The sequence below is a fragment of the Plecotus auritus genome (assembly GCF_963455305.1).
Source record: "Plecotus auritus genome assembly, chromosome: 3".
Taxonomy (NCBI): Eukaryota; Metazoa; Chordata; class Mammalia; order Chiroptera; family Vespertilionidae; genus Plecotus; species Plecotus auritus.
Genome location: NC_137772.1, coordinates 60,018,993 through 60,039,001, shown reverse-complemented (window position 1 = coordinate 60,039,001; position 20,009 = coordinate 60,018,993). Strand labels below are relative to the sequence as shown.

The window sequence follows — 20,009 nt, the reverse complement described above, 5'->3', positions numbered from 1 at the left end:
GTACCTAAATGCCTGACCTAAAGGAATGGTAAATGTTATGAGATGATAAATGTCTGCAGGGCTACTAAGTTCATTTTCAGGGTAATTTGTTACTTATAAGTCAACTTCTCTCATAGATCTACTACTATTTATTTGCAAAGACTTGAAGTGGGTTATAATCTAAACAAAAAACAGGGGGAAAAAATCTTATTTCAATGGTACATAAGAAACTTAAAAAAACTTTTTCTTCGTAATTTACTTCAATATAGTTACTTATACCAACGTTTTTTAAATGCAGACAAAATAATTTATGGTAAATTAATATTTTCCCATTTAATTATAATGAGCACGAAAAACTTAGATCTGTGATGAAATAAGCATGAAGAAATGGGACAATAACCTCATGATGTATTTACAGATTTACTTATATCTGGCAATCTGCTATTACTGCAGGAGAAACCATGAAACAATACTTATGCATGTTAGGTAACTTGACTAAACACAATCAACTAAGCATTAACCTAACTAGACATCAAGCTAAACATACTTCAGTTTACTAGAAATCACTAATACTATATCACAGTGTTGTATTGGTTTTATTGCAGTTGCTGTTAATAAAAAATTCAGTCTCTACATTGAATCTAAATGCTATAATTTGATTCAAAACTGGTTTGTGAATTTTCAATTTAATAATGCCTTTCTAATAACGTAACTGTCAGTTTACATTTCTCTAAACTGAACACCAATTCTATTCCATTCCCACCCTGTTCATTTTCAAAGTGGATTAATATGTCAACAGCTAAAAATCTGGAGAAAGACCTTTGTGATTTTTATAATTATTATGGTCTATAGACTACAGTTTTATAAAACAGTAAGACAAAATTCCCAAACAATCTTTGCTCAACAACTTTGAATAAAATCAAGAACCAATAAAAGTCACAACCACAACAAATCAATTATACACAAAAAATTTAAGTACCTGAGATAGTCTGAAAGGCAGACTACTTTTTAAAATTTGTTAGATCGAAAATTATAAACTAGAAGATTTGTAATTTCACATTTAACAACAAAATAGGTAAATCTGCATTCGATAGGCAATTTTTCTTAAGTCCTATAAGAAAACATTTTATTTGTATTTCAATTATTTTGTTTTTTTTTGTCTTTACTGTTGACCAAAAAAAAGGTATGTGCTTGCAAATTATAGCCTAGTAAAAAATAATCTGAACTATAAACATTTAATAATACACCAAAATGGTATGTATCAGGAATATGCAAAATGTGTTCTCTTCTCTATCTGTCTTAATTAAAAGTGCCAATGCTGCATCCTATCAACATCTAGCAATGATAACCTGCTATACAAAATCAATGATGTAAAAAAAAAAAAAAAAAAAAAGTCTAAATAACCTAATCAAAAGAATCACATTCACATAATGAGTTAGTTACTTTTAAAAGCTGTCTCCATGGCAAGCAAGATTGATTTTTCATTAAGTACTTTACTAAACTAGCTGCTACTGATAATAAGTTTGCGATTTGAATGATACTTATCTTGTCAGAGCTAGACTTTACCCTCTTCTACACTGCTAGCATTCTGGAAACGTGTGAAAGAAAAGGGGAGCTGAATTCTTCTTTCAGATCAGAGAAAGAGACCAAAAAAATCAGATTTTGAAAATGCGTAAGGACAAAGGAATACTGAAAGAATGGCAAACTGCATCCCCACCACCTCAGAAAGCATGCCAAATACCCTCTGATTCTATATTCCATAAGCACTTAGCCCAGCAAAAACATAATCTGCCAATAAAGCATGTGTCTAACTCAGAGTAATTTTGTGTATGTGTGTGTATTTGGGGATGGGGGAATGGAAGTGAGGGGAGATGGGGAAAACACAAAGAAAACCAGAAACTACAAAATAAGGCAAGCATTATACATGACCTACCAAAAGCATTTGTGACAGGTGGGGTGGAAGGTTGAGCAACTACAAGTGTTTTAGTTAATAGTAAGTCAAGTGAAACAGGTGTGAAACGGTTGGGAGAAAACTTAAATCATAAAGATGCAATAAAATAGAACATTGAGAACTTTTCTTGTTTTGAGGCAAACCATTCAGACCAAATTTTCCACTTCTACGTACTTTTTTTTTTAACTTTTTTTTTATTAAGGTATTATATGTGTACATCTTACCATTGCCCCCCCACCCCACTCCCATACATGACCTCACCCCCCCCCCAATGTTTTGCATCCGTTGGTTACTCTTATATGCATGCATACAAGTCCTTCAGTTGATCTCGTATTTCCCCCACCTCTCCCTAACCTTCCCGCTGTAATTTGACAGTCTGTTTGATGCTTTACTGCCTCTGTATCTATCTTTTTGTTCATCAGTTTATACTGTTTTTCATTATCCCCAAATGAGTGAGATCATGTGGTATTTTTCTTTCATTGACTGGCTTATTTCACTCAGCATAATGTTCTCTAATTCCATCCAGGTGCCTACAAATGGTAATAATTCCTTCTTTTTTATGGCAGCATAGTATTCCATTGTGTAGATGTACCATAGTTTTCTGATCCAGTCATCTGCTGACGGGCACCTAGGCTGTTTCCAAATCTTAGCTATTGTAAATTGTGCTGCTATGAACATAGGGGTGCATATATCCTTTCTGATTGGTGTTTCTGGTTTCTTAGGATATATTCCTAGGAGTGGGATTACTGGGTCAAATGAGATTTCCATTTTCAGTTTTTTGAGGAAACTCCATACTGTTCTCCACAGTGGCTGCACCAGTCTGCATTCCCACCAGCAGTGCACGAGGGTTCCTTTTTCTCTGCATCCTCACCAACACTTGTCGTTTGTTGATTTGTTGATGATAGCCATTCTGACAGGTGTGAGATGGTATCGAATTTTCGTTTTGATTTGCATCTCTCGGATAATTAGTGACTTTGAGCAGGTTTTCATATTCTCTTGGCCTTCCTTCTGTCTTCTTTCGAAAAGATTCTATTTAGGTCCGTTGCCCATTTTTTTATTGGATCACTTATCTTCCTTTTATTAAGTTGTATAAGCTGCCTGTAGATGTTGGAGATTAAACCTTTATCAGTGATAACATTTGCAAATATGTTCTCCCATACAGTGGGCTTTCTTGTTGTTTTGTTGATGGTTTCTTTTGCTGTACAAAAGCTTTTTATTTTGATGTAGTACCATTTGTTTATTTTCTCTTTGGTTTCCGTTGCCCTAGCGCTCGGCCGGGCAGCTTGGCACCAGAAGCGAGAGCCCCCCCCCGCCTCACCGGGTCAGTGAAAAAAACAATCAGAGTAGTGGTATTTCACCGGCGGCCCGCAAGGCTGGCGTGTCCCCCTCCCCGCCCCCTTGCGGGGACTCAGGGAAGGGGCACTGGGGGCCTCCCACTTATTCTACACCTCTCATGTCTCTTCACCTTGCCAGACTAGAGTCAAGTTCAACGGGGTCTTCTTTCCCCGCTGATTCCGCCAAGCCTGTTCCCTTGGCTGTGGTTTCGCTGGATAGTAGGTAGTGACAGTGGGAATCTCGTTCATCCATTCATGCGCGTCACTAATTAGATGACGAGGCATTTGGCTACCTTAAGAGAGTCATAGTTACTCCCGCCTTTTACCCGAGCTTCATTGAATTTCTTCACTTTGACATTCAGAGCACTGGGCAGAAATCACATCGCGTCAACACCCGCAGCAGGCCTTCGCGATCTCCGTACATTTTGAAGTGCTGTTCAGAAAGTGCGTGTGCCACTGATCAGAACAAGTGGTAATCTGAAGGAGCAAGGTCTGGTGAATATAGCGGGTGGGTTAATACTTCCCAGGCAAGATCTTTTAACGTGTTTTTAACTGGTTTTGAAGTGTGTGATGGTGCGTCATCATGAAGCAAAATTACTTTGCCGTGTCTTCTGGCACATTCTGGTCGTTTCACGATCAAAGCGTGGTTCAAATTAATTATTTGTTCTCAGTAGCGATCAGTATTAACGGTTTCACCTGGTTTTAGAAGCTCATAATACACCACACCTTCTTGATCCCACCAAAAGTAGAGCATTGTCTTCTTTCCAAAGCGATTTGCCCTTGCAGTCGATGTTGATGGTTGACCTGGATCAACCCATGATTTTGTACATTTGGGATTCTCAAAATAAATCCACTTTTCATCGCCAGTCACAATTAGATGCAAAACAGACTTTCTTTCGTGCCACTGAAGCAACATTTTACTGATGACTTTTCGGTTTTCCATTTGTCTTTCGTTCAGTTGATGTGCCACCCGTTTTCCTTCCTTTAAAATCTTTCCCATTGCTTGTAAACTATTGGAAATTGTTTGCTCAGCAACATTTAATCTTTCTGCAAGTTGTTTTCGAGTTTGACATGCATCTTCATCCAATAATGCTTGTAACTGTTGGTCTTCAAACTTTTTCTGTTGACCTAGACATTCTTTGTCTTTCACATCAAAATCATCACTTTTAAAACATTTAAACCAGCGCCACAGGTATCTTAAGATGGAGCATGTTCACCATAAGCTTCCCGAAGTATTCAGCAGCACTTTTCTTCAAAATAAAGTATAAATTAAAACATCCCGCAAATGCTCTTTTTTTGGCATGAAATTTGATATTTTTAAGTGTAAAAATATCTATGATGTTAACACCTTCAGAAAATTTGACATACGAAGTTTTGAAGCTTGTTGTCAATGCAACAAAATAGCATACATATCAAATCGCATATATATCAACATATGTGTAACTCCATCTATTGAAAAGAACCTTGCATTATTAACTGGTACACCTAGTAATCACTAATCTATAAATATTAGTAATAAAATGTTTAAAGTTCCACAACACTATAGAGATAAAGTATGTATTATGTAAGATAGTTTTATCAAAAATATCAAAATCTAGAAACAGAACTTCTTACTCATGAGTGTAGCCTCTGGGCCTAACACAGTAGTACCTGAGATAGAATATTAAAGAGTACTCTATGTAAAAATCTATCTCACTAGATCAATACAGTTCACTTTTGTCAGGGACCCTTTTTTCTCCGTCTTCATAAAGTTCTGATAATAAAATAAATTTATTATCTTCTAAATAGCACATTTATCTTTCAAAAGTATTTAATCAGACACTGTTTTAGATCCTGAGGATACAACTTTGAAAAAAATAAAGTTCCTGTCCTAAAGGAATTTACATTGGGGGTATAAGGAGGAGACAGACAATGCACACATACATATAATGAATGTAATGTCATGTAGACAAGTGCTCTGAAGAAAAATAATACAATGTAAAGGGACAGAGTATAGAAGAAAAAGAATGAAGGGAAGGAAGGAGGAAGAAAAGGAGAATAAATGAGTGAATATGTCTTAGGTAAGATCATCAATAAAGGTGCCTGATGAAATGACATTTAAATAGGGATCAAATGGAGTGCAAGGGTAACCTAGGCCAAGGCACCCTACAGAAAAGGCTTGATGTGCCTACTTGATACATGAGGAACAAGAGTTCAGTGGGATTGGGCAAAGTGGGCATTCATAAACATTTGAATTTCTAATTTCTCTTCTCTGTAAGGATTAAAAATTAATGGCTTCAATGAGTTTTGACAAATTTAATGACCAGATTGCTATTAAGTCATTCAAATCAATGATTTTGAAGGCATAAATATAAAATTTTATCAATCTCTGAATATACTGTGTTAAAGATACAACTAATAATAATGGCCTTGAAATGCATAGGGGTGACCATCTAAGAGGGTCATTCTCTTCCAGTTGCTGGTACACACACTAAATAAGTTGAGAAGCCAATGCAAAAATTAAATGTTGTCTCTCCCCCAAAATAAATTTTCTTAATACTTTAAATAACACAAATCAAATAAGCCCTAATATAAATGTTATAATTACTCCTAACACTCATATTGATTTTTACTTTTTAATTTAGAACTTTCAAAATAGTAATAAAACAGTAAAGTAAAAAAAAAAAAATTAAAAAGCTAACACTCCAGTACAATATTTCAAAAAGCTATTTTGTTTTGCTCAAGTTTCTTAGAGGCTTTAGAAATTCAGTGGAAGATAACAGTTAAAATTTAACCCAAGCTTCTATTTTCAGTAATCTTGAGAGAAGGAGCTGGAGGTGGCAGTGGGAATTTAAAATTAAATTTAAATATGTTAACTCAGTAACTTTAGAACATGAATACACCCACGTCTGTTCCAACAAAATTTTCACTTTATATTCAGGAAAAATATCTCATTTGCATCAGCCATAGTTCTATTATTCTGTACTTAAACTACTCTTTTAAAAATCTAAATTTCATTGCAACAAATATAACATATACAAAAATGCTTGCCATAGTTTATTATAACTTCATTCAATTCAAATTAGGAGGCAAAAATACATTATTTGTATGTAGCAGTTAGTTACAGCAGAGGTTACTCATTGAGAATAATCACACCCACTTAATTTCACAAAATAAAATCACCACCACAAAATAAGCATATCAATCCATGAGAATCACACAAACCAGTTCTTATCACTGAAAAAGTTATCACAATACATCTATAATAATAAAAGCATAGTATGGAAATCGACCAAATGACCAAACAACAGAATGACCATCTGGATGACCTTCCGGACAACCATGCTATGGCACGCACTGGCACCAGGCCAGTCAAGGCAGGTGCAATGTGACTGGTTGGGGGGCCCGCCATTGCCCCACAATCGTCCCGCAGAGGGAGGCCCAGGACACCAGCTGGCAGGGCGATGGATTGGGGGGTGGGGAGTTCCATGATCACCCCAAAGAGAGGGCCCAGGCCTCCCTCTGCTGTGCGATTGATCCTGGAGTCCCTCGATCAATCACTCCAAAAAGGGAGGCCCAGGCTACCTGGCCAGCAGCGCTGCAGCAGGTGAGCAGGGCCTCCCTATGCGCTGCGATCAATTGAGGAGCCCTGGCTGGGTGGGTGGGGCCTCCCTCTGCAGGGCGATAGATCTGGAGGCCCCGCTATCAATCACCCCACAGAGGGACAGCCAGGCCAACAGCCAGCGACACTGTGGCGGGTGTGTGGGGCTGGCCAATGATTGCCCCACAGAGGGAGGCCCAGGCCAGCCAAGCAATAGCACCCCATGCCTGTTGCCCTCAGAGGGAGGCGACCGGTGGCAGGGGGGTGGGGACAGTGTGGCACAGATGGCAAACAGTGGCAGCAGCAGGGCCAGCTGCCGGCAGCCAGGGGAAGGAAAGCCCCAATAGGACCTGATTGCCGGCCAGGCCTAGGGACCCTACCCAAGGGATCCCGGATTGCGAGAGGGCGCAGGCCGGGCTGAGGGACACCCTCCCTCTACCCCCCCCCCCCCGTGCACGTATTTCATGCACTGGGCCTCTAGTATAACACTGAAAACTATTCAGTCAGTTCCTTCATTTCTCTATATTACCCCAAGAAATAACAGCACTTCTTTCCTAACATGAGAACAGTGGTTCACAAATTCTTTGGTCTCAGGAAGCCTTTACACATTAACAATTATAGGGAACTACAAGGAGCTTTTATTTAAAGAACTAGAGGCCCAGTGCACAAAATTCGTGCATGGGTAGGGTCCTTAGGACTGGCCAGTGATCAGGACCAATCAGGTTCCTTGCCTCACCGCCTTCTCCTTCCCTTGCTCCCTCAGCGCCCAGCTGCTGCCACTGCTGGTCACCCACCATGTTCTGAGCCACCCCCTGGTGGTCAGCACATGTCACAGCGAGCAATCAAACTCCAGGTCTCCTGGTTGTACTCCCAAGGGGACACTTCGCATATTAGCCTTTTATACACATAGATTACATCTATCAGTGTTTACCATATTAAGCTTTAAAACTGGAAAACTTCAAAATTAATTTAAAATAACAAATATGTTACAACTTAACATAAATATCCCCACTTTGGAGAGAGAATAATAAAAAAGAGGAGCCCTAGCCGGTTTGGCTCAGAGGATAGAGCGTCGGCCTGCAGACTGAAGGGTCCTGGGTTCGATTCCGTTCAAGGGCACATGCCCAGGGTTGCAGGCTGTCCCCAGTAGGGGGCGTGCAGGAGGCAGCCGATCAATGATTCTCCCTAATCATTGATGTTTCTCTCTCTCCCCCCTTCTCCCTTCCTCTCTGAAATCAATAAAAATATATTTTCAAAAACGAGGAATTTACTGGTACAAATAAATGTGAAGTTCAATGGTGGGGCTAACTTTACGTATACCTGGGTCCAAGAGTTCAAATAATGGCACCACATGCAAGGAGAAAAGGCCTTGTGAGCACAACTCCAGAAGGCCGCCATTCTGCAAGCCGTGAAGAAAGTCATCACCAGAAATCTAATTGTTGGGCGCCTTGGTCTTGGGCTCCTCAGCCTCCAGAAAGCTATACAGGCCTAGCAGCTGCCTGGAGGCCCCAGCAGACAGCCTCCGCCTGGGCCCAGAGCCAGCCAGAGTGAAGCCAGGAATTCAGACAGAGAACGGACTGAACCTATGGCACAAAATATCTGCACATTAGCCCTATTCTGGGTCATGATGAAGACAAGGCTGAGGGTCAGAGATGAGACTGGGAACCTGGGGGCAGCCTTCTATTTCCACCCAAACAAACCTTACCACCCACCCAGCCAGGGCTCCTCAATTGATCGCACCACACTCTCCCATAGGCAGATCACTGGAATGCTTTCCTTATGACTCTGTGAAAGAACTGTGAGAATAAACAAGTAATTTTTTCTGTCAAAGAACAAAGTTTAGCCGCCATTTTGGCCGCATGACTTGCAGCTCCCTGGGGGCCGCCATCTTGAAACAGCAAAGATCAACCCCTTCCTTTGAATTAGCCAATCGCAAAAGACTGTGAGCTTGAGCTCCAATCAAGAGTGAGGAGGGACAGGTCACGTGTGTCAAGCCAAGCTGACCACCTGCTCAGTGTGCGTGTGCTCCCAGACCATGTGCTGCGCACCCTCCTACAGGAGTGAAGACATTTGCCTTGTGGTCTGGCTCCCGAGTATGCTTTGTGTTCTATTGGGACCCCTGAATTTGGGGGCTCACCTTATTTCTAACAGGACTCCATTTCTACTGGCGATATATGGCAAGCCAGGAGGGGAGAAGTCATGGCTTGTGGTAAGAAAAAAACTGCTCAGAGATCCTCATTTTACTGTCTCTCCCCCTCCCAGCCACTGCCTATCAGTGTCTCTCTGGTTTATCTTGTTCCCTCCCTGCTGTTGGTCTCAGACCACGTGTGCCCACCTCCCCGTCTCGACACCCCAGCAGCTCAGAACACGGTTTGGGAATTTCCCTTTCAGCAGTCGCAATCGTTAGCCCCCTCTGGGCTTAGGGCTCCACTAGTAGCCCAGCAGACTACTGAAAGCGAGCACCTCGCAGCCTCACCTGTCACTCCATTCCCACACAGACTGTTCTGTAGTTCTCAGCAGCCCCACACCCTGGGCCCCTTACTCCCCTTCGCCTCCACCCTAGCAATGCACCCATTCACTGAGCTGATGTACCAGGCCACTAGCCCAGTGACCTGCCTCAGTGCAACCTGAGGTCCATCACTATGGGTAAGTGGTGCTCCTGCTGGAAGTTGCTAGTCTTGCACATGCAGCATGCAGCGCAGCTTGCACAGCCTGGGTACAGAAGCTGCCAGCCAGAGCTTCCTGTTCGATTGTGGGCACAGATGCTGCATTCATGTCCATAGTACCAGGTAAACATGGGAAATCATGCATCCAAAGCTGAAAATTCCCAGATCCCAATCCTCATTAATGTTCCCACAGGTATACAAGTAAAAAGCCTCAGATGCAAACACAAATATGGGAAATTTTGTATTAGACTAATCTGAAAATTGACTGAATGTTTGTTAATCTCTCCCAAAACTTTTGGCCTTCTCATACCCCGGGTGCCCAACAATTTATGATCTTCCTAAAGGACAACTGCTATCTCTGCCTAGCTGGTCCCGCTATTCTCAGAGTGGTAAGCCCAAGGCAGTGAAGTTATTAAACACTAGAGGCCCAGTGCACGAAATCTGTGCATGGTAGGGTCCCTAGGCCTGGCCAGCGGCCTTCCCCTTCCCTCGCCACTAGCACACAGCCACCACGCGTTCCCCCCGCCACCTCCCCACTTCCTCCTTCCCTTACTCCCTCAGTGCTCCGCTGTCACCACTGGTAGCTCCCATATTCCACATCGCCTCCTGGTGGTTAGCGCACGTCACAGTGAGCGATGGAACTTCCAGTCTCTCGGTTGACTCCCAAGGGGACACTTTGAATATTAGCCTTTTATATATAGACGAGAATATTGTAAATATCTTGATCATGCCCTTACTTTGCCTCGTGGCATCTGCTATAAAATAAAGACACAGCTTGTGGACGCGGTCGCTGTCTCTCAGAGAAGCAGCGTCCCACCGAGACCCAGCTTTCATTTTCTTGTCTGTTTTTTCTAAGCCTTTCACCACCCCCACTCAGGGTCACCCTTGGCCATGCAGGCGCAGCACATAGATATGCAGGTGAATAGGATTCCTAGCTGGCAGGCCCCTGACAGCAAGCTGGCCACCTGTCGATTCCGTGAGGAATGGGGCTCCCTCCTCCCTCCTGTCAGGGTCTGGTTTGAAGGCCTGCCACGCCCCCTGTTGGGCCAGACCCAGAGTTCTACCACGCCATGGCCTCCACCTTGGCAACCCAGGACTGATGTCGCTGGGTGCTCCTGGCGCTCCGAGGGTGGGTTCTTCTCTCAGGCCTCGAGGGAAACAGCTCGGGGAGGGCGCACCCAGTGCCTCCATGCTCCAAGGGCTGGTTCCTGCCTCAAACCTCGCCCTTCGCAGGAACAGCTTGGGGAGGGCGCAGCCACTGCCAAGGTGATCCCTGCGAGACTGACTTCCTTCCGGTTGGTCGAACTTCTGCCGTGACCGTGTTACACCCAGGGTTTTTATATAAAGAGATTCCTTGAGGGTGAGGATGTCCAGTAAGGCTAGTTAAGGCCAGAGGCCATCAAAAACACCTTGTGGAGTTAAATAAACACAACCAACAGTGCCTGGTCACCACTGTGAGTGTTGTTAATGCTCCACACCTGAAAATCTTCGAGAAGGTCTCCTCCTCTTCAGGTGAGAGGTGAGGCAAGGGCCTTGATCATGTGACATGGGGCTAGGAAGCACCAAGGTCACTCATACCCCCCTTGGATAAACAATTTCTTCCTCTTTTAAAGGAAGAAAATGTCTCTCCCCAAAGAAAATAGGATGTACCACTTCCATCCACAGTGCCCCCAAAAGACCACTTTTAGGATACATACTCACCAACTGGCAGAAATTTAAATCTGAGTCCCTCAAGGAAAGGGCTTACATATATAGTTGGCATTATAAAACCGAAGTATGTACCTCTGAGATGCAAATATCTGGTCTCTAAGAACTCTTATCTGCACCATTTTTTAAAATGCAAATTCCTGGGAGGTAAAGCTTAAGGAGAGAAAAACCTTAGTCATTTCAGCAAATCAATTTAATTTCAACTGTTCCTTTCTAGATCAGTGAGTTTGCTTTATAATACCTGTCTCAGAAAAGTATGTATCTTAAAAGTGTGTGTTTGCCAATAAAGGAGCCTATATTTCTAGAAGCTATAAAATGTATTTGCCAATCTAAATGCTAATTGCTTACTTTTTAACTGTCTAATACAAAGTTGAAGTTGGGTCCTCAATACACTTCTTTGCATGGATCCATAAGACCAGTTTCTAATTGTGGTTTTATTAACCAAGACTTTGACTGGAATGTCATGTCTGAGAGACATGCCTGGACTCTGGATGTCACCAGAAAGCCTTAAGGAATTAAGATTGACTTTAGAAGCTAATAAAAATCCATTAAAGAAATAGCCCGGTACCTTGCTTATTCATGTGGTTTTTCCAGGTAAGGAACAAAGGTTGCTTTCCTGAGAAGATGGCAAGAAAGGAACCTCAAGATATTTTTGAGGACCTTAAGAATTTGAGGAATTTACCCAAACTTATAGGTATGGCAGGCAAAGCCTGATGGAAACTGTCGATTGGCTCCTTCACCCTGAGGGGCTGATTAAAGCTCAGTCTGAACATTTCTTATCAAATTTCAGCAAAGCAGATTTAAAAAGCCGTGTGACCAATTGCTATTCTTGTTGTGTTTACGCAAATAATCAAGCCAAATTAAGACTAGACTTAATGCAGTCTCTTTAATAAAAGTGAGGGAAACTTTAGGAAGAAAAAATGTGTTTCAATAGCAGCCGGCATAGCTCAGTGGTTGAGCAGCAACCTATGAACCAGGAGAAGGTCAGGGTTCGATTCTCGATTCTCGGTCAGGGCACATGCCCAGGTTGTGAGCTTGATCCCCAGTGTGGAGCATGCAGGAGGCAGCCAATCAATGATTCTCTCTCATCATTGATGTTTCTATCTCTCTCTCTCCCTCTCCCTTCCTCTCTGGAATCAATAAAAATAAATTTTAAAAAATATATATGTTTCAATAGAAATCACAATGCCCAGTTGTGGATATTTGACTCTAGTGCAGTTAATTGTCTTCAAAATTTTGTTTACCTATAAACTGAACTGGTTCCGGAATTATTCTTGTTTTCTTCAACCCTCTAAGCTAATGTTTCATTTTTTCCCCCCAACCATCTTTACTCTAAGAATTAGAGAACTAAACTTTTTTCCAAAGGCTGTGTATGAAACACATTAGCCACCTGAACACCTGATGGCATCACTAGAAATGTTGAAACTGCAAAGAGGATCTATCACATTGTAACTGCTTACTTTCATTCCAGGAAAAGCCTTGCATTTGGAAGTCTTCTCAACTGATAGTCTTATAGACTCAGAAACTGGTTTATGATCTGCTGTGTTCATTAACCTTTGTGGAGATTTTTCCTTTGGTTTTCATAGGGTGTATTGTATACCTATGACCTTATTTACCTGATTGCTTGTTTATACAGTACAGGCCTTACATTAGAAGCCCATCTGCATCACCCCCGCCGAAAATGAAATTCAGCAGTCTGGCTGGATTGAGTTGTTGTCAGAACTAGATGGTTGAATTGGTGAAGTATGGAGCGATCTATAGGCTTCACTTAAAACTGCTTTTCCTTTTCTGCCCAAGTAACTCAGACATAAAGAGCCCAAGGATATTCAGGGGAGAAATCTTAGAATGGTCCCCTCAGCCTAATTTGAATTAAGTAAACAAGAGGCTTCAGATAGGTGTGACATACCTTACTCTACAGAAGCCCCTCTCCAATCTAATCTGGGACACTGAAAGTTAGTCCTCCCTCTATCACTTTATTTTTGCCTCTCACCAGAACTTTACTTGCTATAATTCTCATTTTTAACTTTCTTGTCAAATTTGTCACCTATAGAATACAAGAATGCCAGCTTATCCAGCATCACCATCAATTCACCATCGCACATGCCACCTCCCTAGGACAGCACCAGACTGACCTGGACTTTGCAAAATCCCTTTTCCCTGCGAGAAGATTCCCCCTTCCCTTTAACTCCTTTATTCCTTTGCCAGATAGGAAGAATTTCTTGGCCTGGGCATAGGAAGGACTATGCCACTTGACAGCAAGAAGAAGCTACAGGAGATGAGACCTTCATTCATTTACCCTTGTCCTATCTAATAAAAGAGTAATATGCCAATTGACCATCACTCCAACACACAAGATGGCCACCCCCATGTGGTCAAAGATGGTTGCCCCCATGTGGACACAAGATGGCAGCCACAAGATGGCCAGCAGGGGAGGGCAGTTAGGGGTGACTGGGCCGGCAGGGGAGGACAGTTGGGGGGACCCAGGCCTGCAGGGGAGGGCTGTTGGGGGAGACCAGGCCAGCAGGGGAGGGCAGTTAGGGGCAACCAGGCTGGCAAGGGAGGGCAGTTAGGGGTGACTGGGCCAGCAGGGGAAGGCAGTTGGGGGCAATCGGGCTGGCAGGGCAGCAGTTAGGTGTCGGTCAGGCTGGCAGGGGAGTGGTTAGGAGGTGATCAGGCTGGCAGGCAGAAGCAGTTAGGGGCAATCAGGCAGGTAGGCAGGCAAGCAGTTGGGAGCCAGCAGTCCTGGATTGTGAGAGGGGTCATAGATTGGAGAGGGTGCAGGCTGGGCTGAGGGAGACCCCACCTGCCCTGTGCATGAATTTCGTGCACCGGGCCTCTAGTGAGATTATAAAGCCGAAAGTTCTTCAGGGGAGAAACACATTAGCACAGGTAGCAAGATATTGATAAAGGAAGGGAGCAAAGGGAATCAGATATTGTTAAGCCTAATAAACCAGGGAGCTGAATCTAGTAGGCCTGCTTACTTCACTAGGAAGTTATAGCTTCACACACTCCCCAAGGAACCACCAGTCTTTCCCCACAAATTACTGGGAGAAGAGAGAGAACAAGAAAGGGGAGGTAAGCACATGTGCAGTATAAGTCAAGATGATGCAGAGAAAGGTGCTTCTACTCTGAGACATGCACAGTAGAAGCCAAGATGGTGACCATAGAGGCCCGCCTGTCTAGCCTTTGAAAAGGATCAGAATGGATAAGGAACACAGAACCCCAGAAGATGTAGAAAATAAATTGATTAGGGGGAGAATTGGGAAGTTAATTGGTTAGTTTAAAAGGGCACCTGGGCCTGGCTGGTATGGCTCAATGGTTGAGCACAGACCCATGAATCAAGAGGTCACAATGGTTCAACCCCCGGTCAGGGCACATGCCTGGGTTGCGGGCTTGAGCCCCAGTAGGGGGCGTGCAGCCAATCAATGATGTTTTTCTCGTCGATGTTTCTATCTCTCTACTCTTCTCACTTCCTCTCTAAAAATCAATAAAAACATATATTTTTTAAAAGAGCACCTGGTCCCTCCCAAGTCCAAGATGATATAACTCAAACTTAACAAAGCACTTGGGCTCCATCACTTGCTCTCTCTTTCACCTGGTAACGTGCAATTGCCCCACTTGCTCTCGTACTTCCTCTCCACAGCCATGTGGGCCTAGCAGCTGCCTGGGGCCCTGAGCAGACAACGCAGGCCTGGGTATAATACCAACCTGAGCACACCTAGGAACACAGACAGAGACACAGACTGAACCAATGGTGCAAAATTTCTGGACATTGGCCATATTTGGGGGCCTGATGAAGACAATGCTGAACTAACTTCCTTCAAAGCAGGACCAACAGAGATGAGGCATTGGGAACCTAGGGGCAGCCTTCTATTTCCACCCAAATAAACCTTACCACACCACAGCCTCCCAAAAAATAATAACAATAATAGCATCAGGCCCCTCTTCTTTGCATTCTGCTTTCCCTTGATTCATTTTCAGACAGGCCCTCACTGTGTGGCAATAAAGTTGATCAAGAGCAGTTCCAGGCTTATATTATTCTGACAGATAGTAAAGCCCAAGAAAAGGGCCTGTTCTCCCTCCCCACCCCACCCCCACCACCCCCCCCATATTGGTCTTGAAAATGACTCACCTTCCACAGCACCGGCCACATGCCCATTGCAGGGCAAGGATGGGCATAGCTCCATGACTAATAACCTTACCTGAAACTAAATACCCTATTTTTTAATTTTAAAAAATTATATTTTTACAACAAAATAAAATTTTAGTGACAAGACCACAAATTTTTCACATTTTTTGCTAATACCATTAATATCTGGCTTAGAAGAAGACAGACCGATTCTAATATCAGCTTTTACATTCAAATATTGTAAAATGCTGTTTTGGCTGATATATTTGAAGAAATCTGGTCTCACACAGATAAACAAAAGTGGGGAATTCACACACTTGACAAATTATGACAGGGTCTCAGGAAAGCCCAGGAGACCTTACACCATATCTAAGAACCACCGATTTAAAAATTATTTAGAAGGTATTTATTAAGTATCTAATTCAAAATCAATCTTCATCTTCTCAAAGACCAAATAATCCTATATAATAAAGAGCTAATATGCTATTTAGACCGAACAGCAGAACGACCGTCCGGACAGCCTTCTGGACGAAGCTGGGGCTACAAGGGCCAAGAGAGCCAGGGCTGCGAGGGCCGATCCCCTTGCACAATTTTCGTGCATCGGGCCTCTAGTTAGATCATAAAACTCTGTTATTCAGTGCTAAGAGTGTAACCAAAATGACAAACTGAGCAGGTAGGTGTGATTATAGCATCATGCCACAGAACTCTTAAAAGAAAAGTGAGACTGCAAATGAAATGCTGATATAGCAAGTCACAACAAAACCCCATATTTAGTGTATGTTTTACATTCCAATTCATATTGAGGAAGAGTTGAGTTCTGACAAAGAGCTCTGCCTTCCAAAGGCCACCCCTTCAGTTACTCATGTGATTCACATTCTACTTAGTTAGAAAACAAATAACTAAAGAATGAAATACAATAAAATTTTAAATTTATACAATAACTAAACCTTACTCCCCCTTTACAATAGGTGTTAAAATCTGGTTACTACCCTAACCAGTATGGCTCAGTGGATAGAGCATCGGCCTGTGGACTGGAGGGTCCCAGGTTCGATTCCGGTCAAGGGCATGTACCTTGGTTGCGGGCACATCCCCAGTAGGGGGTGTGCAGAAGGCAGCTGATCGATGTTTCTCTCTCATCAATGTTTCTAACTCTCTATCCCTCTCCCTTCTTCTCTGTAAAAAAATCAATAAAATATATATTTTTTAAAAAATCTGGTTACTATATTTTAAGTACTATTCCCTTTCAAATCTGTTGTGTCCTCTAAAGCAAACTGTCAGCCTTTCCTTGAAGAAGTCTATTAATGTAAAAAAAAAAAACAAAAAACAAAAAACAAAAAAAAACTGGACTGAATTTCAAAAACCCAGGGGTTTTCAGAGTTCTAGTCTAGTATTATCTTACTTCATTAATTAGTTATGTAATCCTGGGTTAGCATTTTATTTCTCTAAGCTTTAGCTTTCTCATTTTTAAAACAAAGGTACTGAACCATATGATCTAAAAAAGTGGGTCATTTTTAAGAATAAAATGGTAAGCTTTCACCATCATTGCACTCCCTTCCCTCATCTCATTTCCAGGAACTTTTAGTTAACTAAACTTTAAAATAATTAAGTATATAATAAAAATCATTTTTCCTCTAGGTCTTTTCCAAGAGCCACAGAATTCCCTTTTCTGAACACTCATGAGCAAATCTTAAACCTTTGGGAAAATTAAATAACAACTAAATACTGCAAAGAAGAAACATTTTATATACTTTTTAGGAATTGCCAGACCTTAAGATCTGCACCTTATTTCTTTTTTTTTTTTTAATATATTTTATTGATATTTTACAGAGAGGAAGGGAGAGGGATAGAGAGCTAGAAACATCGATGAGAGAGAAACATCGATCAGCTGCCTCCTGCACACCTCCCACTGGGGATGTGCCCGCAACCAAGGTACATGCCCTTGACCGGAATCGAACCCGGGACCCTTCAGTCCGCAGGCCGACGCTCTATCCACTGAGCCAAACCAGTTTCGGCTGCACCTTATTTCTATCACTGTTAAACGATTACTATTGGTGCATGTCTGTCTACATCCCAAGACCCAACCGCAAGGTGTTACAAAGTACCTACTAATTAACACAATATACTGTATAAGGGAATACTAAATCATAGGGCCTATCAACCAAAACTTACAATAAATAGCTCTCAGTTTATGTCTAACCCAATTATGAAAAAAATAAGAGTTCAAGTTCAAAGATCTAAGATACAAACACAAGTCAATAAAAATGTGTCCAGCATTTTAACAAGTTCTTCGTAGTTGTTCTTTCCTCCTATATCCTGACTGAGAGATGGCCCTCATGTATATTTGGTACATATGTCCCAAGAATATTACCTTCCTAACAATGTCCAAATTCAGGCATTACATAACTCATTCTTAAAACTAGGATTAAGACCTAGCCAGTTGGGCTCAGTGGATAGAGCATCGGCCAGCAGACTGAAGGGTCCCAGGTTTAATTTCAGTCAACAGCACATGCCTCGGTTGCAGGCTTGACCCCCGGCCCTGGTCAGGATGCATGTGGGAGGCAACCAATCGATGTGTCTCTCTCACATTGATGTTTCTCTTTCTCCGTCCCCCTCATTCTCCCTCACCCTCTCCCTTCCACTCTCTCTGAAAATACATGGAAAAATATCCATTAGGATTAACAAAAATTAAAAACAAAAGCATCCTTTGAAAAAAACACACAAAAAAAACTAGGGTTAAAATAAACAAACAAAAACCACTAATCTTGTCTCCAAAATGCTATCTAATCAAACCTCTGCATACCATAGTATCATCCTTAGAGATATGATCAAGTTGCTGCCTTGCTTTAATAATCTTCCCCACTGTCCATAACTTATTCCACAAAATGTCCAAATACTACAGCATGACAATAAAACCTCTATTTAACGTCGTAATACCAACAAAAGCTGGCCGGATTCAAAATTCTCTTCCTAACCATAATCCCATCCTATATAATAAAACCCTAATATGGCCCTAACTTGTTTTGGCTCAGTGGATAGAGTGTTTGGCCTACAGCCTGAAGGGTCCCAGGTTCAATTCCGGTCAAGGGCATGTACCTTGGTTTCGGGCACATTCCCAGGAGGGAGTGTGCAGGAGGCAGCTGATCGATGTTTCTCTCTCATCGATGATTCTAACTCTCTATCCCTCTCCCTTCCTCTCTGTAAAAAAAAAACAACACACTAATATGCAAATCGACCAAACGGTGGAATGACCGGTCGCTATGATGCGCGCTGACCACCAGGGGGCAGATACTAAATGCAGGAGCTGCCCCCTGTGATCAGTGTGCTCCCACAGGGGAAGCACCACTCAGCCAGAAGCCGGGCTCACGGGTGGCAAGCACAGTGGCAGTGGCAGGAGCCTCTCCCTCCTCCACTGCAAGCGGGCAATAAGGAGCAAATGGTCCCTGACTGCAAGCGACGCGGATTGCGAGCGGGATGTCTGACTGACGGCTTAGGCGGACATCCCCCAAGGGGTCCCAGGCTGCAAAAGGTGCAGGCCGGGCTGAGGGAACCTCCCCCTCAACCAAGTGCACGAATTTCATGCACCGGGCCTCTAGTGAAGTCATAATTTCTCAGAGAACTTAACTATTCTTCCAATGTTGGCTATTTAATGTCATCAGAAGCTTCAAAACGTGTAACACATTTGACAGAGTGCAGGAAAAACTTCAGAGACTGGTCACTGAAAGTTTATTAAATAGTCTTCAAAATTGAATCTATCTTTTTCACAGTCTGCCTGTTATAAACAATTAAACTTTTTAAAAAGGTAAATAAATACTCAAGATACCATTAAGGAAAATAATATAAACATATAACAACAGTCACGTTGACAATTCCTTACAAAATGCCCCCAAAAGGGCCTAAGTTATTGGGCTAAAAGTACTTGTTGCATTTAAAGCTATATTACAAACATCAGCACCACAGCAGGATGAGTTATTCCCTTTTACTCTCCCTTTGATTTACAACTAGTAAGACATAGATAACTGAAAAAGAAAAGTAAAAAAACCTCTGCACAACATATCAGGATATCCGAAAATCCAATCATCTGTGCACCTGGAAGTGGGGTGGACTGGACTGCAAACAAGCAGGAATCCCATAACTGATGGGAGGGAAGGTGTTGGCCAGTACAGTTGTGAGCCACAATAACCTTTCTGGCAGAGAAGTGGAGGGTAAAGGCTGTGAGTGAGGGTCTGCATGGCCATGAGCATTACAGCTGGTCTCCCTGAAGGAGGACTGCAATGACAGGGGAAGGGAAAGGGAAGTAGGCAGACAAAGAGAACTGAAGGAAACTGTCTCCCCATTATCTGCCCCTAAAAGCAAGAGAACCATTCACGGATCTCTGGGACCCCTCCACTTGATGATCCCCCTACTGAGTTGTGGGCACATTAGAAGCCCCAAGTGCTAAGTACACTCCTTCCCTGGGGTTTGCCACCATGCTTTACCTTTTTTTTTTTTTTTAATGTACCCACTCCCAAACTTAGAAGCAAGTCAGCTCCAGTGAGAAAAGAACATTAACTTCTTAAAGCACCACTCTCTAGAAAACAAAAAGAAGGCTCCTAAGCACCAACTTGTTGAACTGTTACAATCAAACTACACAGGTCTTGCCTAAACAAGAAAAGTGTTCACTAAA

At 42.5% G+C, this 20,009-nt stretch overlaps 1 protein-coding gene across 14 annotated transcripts in view; it reads right to left on the bottom strand.

The window, feature by feature from the left end:
- RBM26 (RNA binding motif protein 26) overlaps nucleotides 1–20,009 on the bottom strand; it is a 93,063-nt gene that overhangs the window by 56,042 nt on the left and 17,012 nt on the right. The gene's annotated exons all lie outside the window — the stretch shown is intronic.